Here is a 6,408-nt window from a genome sequence, read left to right on the forward strand (position 1 = left end):
CAGGAGGATGAATGGCCTTGAGCTGAAGAAAATGGGGATATTTAGACTGAAAGACCCTCACAGGGGTCAGGAGAGCTGTCTTCAAATCTCTGAAGGGTTGTCATGTGAAATAGAAATTAGACCTATGGAAATGGCCTTATATTACAGAGGCAGCAACAATGCACAGACTTTACAAAGAGATGAAAGTAGGCTTTGATGTTGGAAAAACTTCTAAACAAATAGAACTATCCAAAAGCAGAATATAGGTAATGAGTTCCACCTCACTCTGGAGATTTTTTTTAATTAATTTTTCTTTTCTTTTTGATGATTAAAAAATAGAATTTCTCTCCCTCTCACGTCTCCCATTCCCTCTCTGTAAAAAATAATTAAAAAAACCACATGTAACAAATATGCATAGTCAAGCAAAATGAATTCTCACATTGGCCATGTCCAAACCATGTCCAAATATATATGGGTTCTTCTCATAGAAGTCTTCAAGAAAAGGCTCCATGATCATTGACTTGTGAAGTATGATTGAATGGAGATTCATTTTAAGATATGGGTTGGACTAGACGGCCCCGAGCTTCCTTCCCACTCTAAAACTCTGTGATTATCTCCTGATCTTTTGGTAATTATGAAACTTAGATGAGATAGTTCCTACAAGATGCCTTATCTAACTTTCCTTTTCTACCTAAGCACAATAATATAAGCATTTGAAACTCTGAGAAGACTTCAATAACAGCTTACATTTGTATTGCATGTGATAATCCATTAGAAATCCATTATCTCAGCCCTCACACCAACCATATACAGTAGCTACAGTAAATTATTATCTTTAATTTACACATGAAGCTCAGAGAGTAAATTGACTTGCCCAAGGTCACAGAGCTAATTACTGGTAGGGCAGACTATCCTATAATCTCAAAGCAGAACCTTTTGGAGCATGTATTATCCACAGGCATGTCTATTATCAGCATTTTGGTCTTTTTACTGTCTATACATGTGTATTAGCAATCATATGCTTATTAAATATTGGAAGAATAAGGACATGGCCTTTTAATCATGCCCCCTTTCCCAGAGAGCACACCAGCTGGAGGAGACAAGCAACAAGTGGGCGTGAGACAGAATATGTTGACTTGAGTGGACAGGAAGATACATACCAGCTGGAAATGTCAGAGAAAGGGGGATAGAGGACACAGAGAGACATACAGCAGCCAGAGGAGATAGAAATCCACGAACAGACCAGAGGAGATGTAGATATACACCATCTGGAGAAGGCATAGGGAATGTAACCCAGAGGAGGCATACACATAGGGTAAAGCAATGAGACAACACAGAGACAGATGGAGAGAAGGAAAGGAGTCAGTGAGTCAATAAACATTTATTAAGCATCGACTATGTGCCAGGCATTGTGCTAAGCCCTGGGAATACAAAGAGAAATAAGTTTCCTACTCTTGAGGACTGTATAGTATAATGAACTCAGACTCCAAAAGCAATGGAGAAATGATACCATAGCTGCCAAACATTTTCATTTTTCATTTCATTTTCATTTTCATTTTCATTTTCATTTTCATTTCCTTCCTTCCTTCCTTCCTTCCTTCCTTCCTTCCTTCCTTCCTTCCTTCCTTCCTTCCTTTCTATTATTCTGACTTTTTTTTAATGTGCATATTAACTTAAAATAATCATGTAGGATTGCTGTTGTTCAGTCTTTTCAGTCATGTCCTACTCTTCATGACCCCATTTGGGGTTTTCTCTACAGAGATACTAGAGTAGTTTGCCATTTCCTTCTCCAGCTCATTTTACAGAGGAAGAAACTGAGTTAAACAGGATCAAGTGACTCAGCTAGGAAATGTCTGAGGCCAGGAAGATAAGTCTTCTTGATTCCAGGCCTGGCACCAAGCTGCTCCTAATCACGTAAGACAGGAATCTCTATACAGGTTGTCTAAATGTACAGACACAGCTCTTGGGTGGCATGAAGAGATTATTTTTGTAATCTGGTCCATCTCTGCAGAGAGAAAAGGGTTCTGATTGTGAACAACATTAGCACACTAGCTGGAGGGAAGGAGGGGCAGGCAGCTGCAGAAACAACAAGAGGCTGGCCATTCTTTGTTTCCAGAGGAGTATTAGACTACAACTATATCTATGCCTCCCCCAAATATCTCTGATCTAGGGGTGTGATTTTTAGGGACTCTGAAGAAAACCTATTTTTCCCTCAAAGGGGAGAGTAGCCCTAAGTTTACATCCATCAACTTAGCTCCATCCTAACAAGTGCTAGTTATAGAATAGACTGTCACAAACAGTGGCTAGTGAGTTAACCCATTTGTCCAAGAAAGTAGAAAACAAAAATTAGAGACGTTCTAAGAATAAGAATATACCGAGAAATGCATGAGTGAATGAGCTTTTTCTGTTGGAAATGAGATAAGATTTCACTTCAAACTAGGATGTAGTCTTTAATCTCACCCAAAAGGAAATTCTCTCTTTAAAGTCTCTAAGGAAACAGAGTGGAAATCAGAGACACATTGAGGAGCCAGCTTCACCTACAAGTCTGTGGCTTGCAGAATCTTTTCCACCCCCTCTTCTCTCCCGTCTACGTATCTCTCCTGAGGAAGCTCTGGGACCATATATATTTGTCCCTCAAAAAACTCTGTTCCCAACTGCATTGTCCTAGCATTCTCCCTGCCAGTTAAGAATCATGCCTCCCTCCATACACAGAACAAAGCACAGAACTACCCTTGCCCCACTCACTTAGGTAGGACCTGGGGTTATAATAGTAATTACATTTTATTATACTTCTGTGTTCTTTTCTTCTGTATACATTATTGGATTTTGAGGTGTTTGGTTTTGACTGAACCTGTGATATTGAGTGTTGGGAGTTTCTTGTAAGGAAGTCAACTCTTTCAATGCAGATCAGTTTTTTTTTTCTTAGCAAAGTCTTAGAGAGTTGCCTGTGAGCGTTGAGAGGTTAATCAACTTTTTCAGAGTTACGGAGTCAGCATGTGTCAGAGAAAGAACTTGAACCCAGGTCTTTCTGACTCCAAGACCTTCTCTCTATTCACTATACTACTCTCTCTCTCTGTTTTTATGGAGTCATATATATTTCAGATAATTATATGTTTACATGGTTGTGGTGAACATGCAGGTTCTGGTTCTACTTTCTTTGCTCTATGTCACTTTGTATCAGTCTTTCATACTTCTTTTTCTCTGTATTTGGTTCTTATGGTACAATAATAGTCCTTTATGTTGATCTGCCACAATTTATCTGGCCATTCCTCAGTGTTGCAAATACAGGCTATTTTCTGTTTTCCAGTGTTAGAGGTCAACATTTTTGTACAGTTCTGTCTTTGTTTTCCTCTTTTAAAAACACTTTAAAGACATTGTCTTAACAGTCAGATCCTTTAGGTCAAAGGGTATGATTAATTATGTAACTCTTAGCATATAATGCCAAGGTCTAGTGTTTTATATACTAAGCCGCTCTGGGAGAATCCTTTTCCCTAAAAAACAGGGTGTTAAGACCATTCATAGGGACGTTATTTTCTTGCTTTAGTAGGGTTGCATCCAGAATTGTCAAGCAACCTTGGCATTTGTTCCTGGCTAGAACTCTTACTAATTGTGTGACCATGGTCAAGTCATCTATCCTCACCTGAAAGTGAAGATATCAATATTTGCCTTATCTACCTCAGATGTCTGTCGTGAGGGAAATGCTTCACAAACTTGAATTACCCAGTGCATCAGGCATTATACTAAACTGGGGAATACAAAGATAAAAAAGAAAAAAGGTTCCTATCCTCAAGAACTTTACATTCTATACAAATGAAACCATACTGTTTTTCACTTTATTTTTTAATGTGTTTTTTTTTTGTTCTGCATTTTCTTTCACAACATGACAGATATGGAAATATGTTTTGCATGACTGCACATGTATAACCTATATCAAATTGCTTACCATCTCAGGGAGGGGGAAAGAGGAGGGAGGGAAGGAAGGGAGAAAATTTGGAATTCAAAAATTTTAAAACTGAATGTTAAAATTTGTTTTTACATGCATTTGGGAAAAATATTATTAATATTAAATTAATAATTAAATTAATCACTATTAATTAATAATTTAAAATAAAATATTAATTTTTAAAATAGGTCAAGCTATATTAACTTTATTTGCTTTTTCAGAAGAGTCACTAATGGTAGATCAATAGAATACTATATATACATATATGTTAAATAAATGTATATATTTGTCTCATGGACAAGATGAAGAAGCATGAGTGAAATGATAATACAATTTGCCATCTTTGAAACAGTGCCTGGCATATAGTAAGTGTTTAGTGGATGCTTCACCCATTAGGAGATGGCTAGATGGCAGAGTGAATAGAGTGCTGGACTGGGGGTCAGGAAGACGATTTCAAATCCAACCTAAGACACTTACTAGATGTGTAACCTGGGGCAAATTGCTTAACCTTTCTCCCATTAGACTGTGAGTTCCTCAAGATCTTGGACTGTTTTTTCTTTTTTTAAACCTTTCTTTGTATACCCAGTGCTTAAAATAATGCCTGGAATAGAATAGATGCTTAATAGATGTTTATTGACTGACTTAAAAAAAGTTTACATTCTACCTAAAGAACACGCATCAGCTAAGTAAGGGTTAAATTTATGCTTTTCTTCGCCCTACCTTCCCAGGCCCAGCTCCTTTTCTCCCACGGCCACTTATGATTCCAGCATATTCTTGGTTCTCCCATGACTGTGGAAATAATTCCAATGAAGTTTGGGAGAATCAAACAGCAAAGAACAACTTGGGATCCACTGGAATTGTAGATTATTAGAATCTCAGAGCTGGAAAAAAACCCTGAAGACCATTTTGTCTACTTCCTGCATTTCATAGATTATGAAATTGCAGCATGGAGACGGTAAATGAAAACCCAAGGCTGCCAGGACACTTATCTGGAGATCCAAGACTAGAACCTGGGGCTTTTGACTCCTAGCTCCATACTCTTTCTCCTACATTAATGCTGGATCTGAGCAGGTATTTATTGAGCACCTCTTACAGAAACAATACTATGCCCTATAGAAAACATACGAATGTCTAAGCTGTGTTTCTACTCTTGAAAGAGTTTAGAATGTGTAGAATTTCAGAACTATGGAATTCTAGACTTGAAACGGATTTTTAAGATGATTTAGTCCAACACTTTCATTTTATGGATAAGGAAAATGAGACTAAGACAGGGAAAGTACTTGCCCAAAGTCACACAGCTAGTAAGTGGTAAAATTGGTCATTCATCATGGTAGAGTGAACATCAGGATAGACTTGGATTTAAGAAACTCTGTGTTCAAGCCATGCCTTTGAAAATTACTAGGACCTCATGTAGGTCATTTCATGTCATGAATTTCAGTTTTCTCATCTGAAAAATGGGGCTAATGATACCTGTAATGAGGCACCAATGAAATAATGTACACAATGCACTTTGCAAACTTTAAAGCCCACTGTAATTATCACATATTATCAGTGATGATGATGATGATGGTGATATGATCCCACACTACATCACCAGGCTTCAAGTTAGAAGATCTGCATTTTATTACTGCCTCTGCTAGTTACATGACCTTAGGTAAGCTGAAGTTATTAAATTTCTCTAGGTCTTAATTTATATTTATAAATTGGAGACAATAACCCACGTCATAGGGTGGCTCTGAAGACAGAACCTAGATGTCTCTAGTATGTTGAAAATAATAATAATGACAACAATAGCTAACATTTCAATGTCACCTACTGTGTGTCAAAGCACTTTACAATAATTATCTCATTTGATCTTCACAACAACCCCAGGAGGTAAGGTATTATTATTCCCATTTTACAGATGAAGAAACTGAAACAAACAGGTTAAGTGACTTGCCCAGGGTCACACAGCTGGTCAGTGTCTGAGGCCTAATTTGAACTTGGGTCTTCCTGATTGCAGGCCCAGTGCTTTGTTCATTGGGTCACCTAACTGCCTCTAATCCATTCAAAACAGTAAGGTGCTAGAGAGATGGAAGGAATTATTATAAGCAAATATTTATTGCATACCTACTGTGTGCTCAGTGCTGTGCTAGAAGCTGTAGATTATGTAAGGAGTTTAATAAGACTCATTCCCTACCCTCAAGGAATTTACGGTCTTGTTGGGGAGATTAGACCAACACACGACATCAGAGACAAGTGGAGAGATGCCTGGTATAGATGAGCCAGTCTTCCTTTTTTTCTTAATATGGTTTTCTGATTTAACAATGAGAAAAGGATTTTTACATATTGTTTGCTTGCTACAGCTCACATTATATTGTTTTTCCATGGCTGGTTTTAGATTATATCAATATTCCCTTGAAGCTCATAAAGTTCCTTTTAAAACCTCATAAAATTTCACCTGTGATGTTTATTGCCCATGGGATGTGAGTTGGGCTCACTTGGTT

Source organism: Phascolarctos cinereus, unplaced genomic scaffold (assembly GCF_003287225.1).
Source record: "Phascolarctos cinereus isolate Bilbo 61053 unplaced genomic scaffold, phaCin_HiC Scaffold_2;HRSCAF=192, whole genome shotgun sequence".
Classification (NCBI taxonomy): Eukaryota; Metazoa; Chordata; class Mammalia; order Diprotodontia; family Phascolarctidae; genus Phascolarctos; species Phascolarctos cinereus.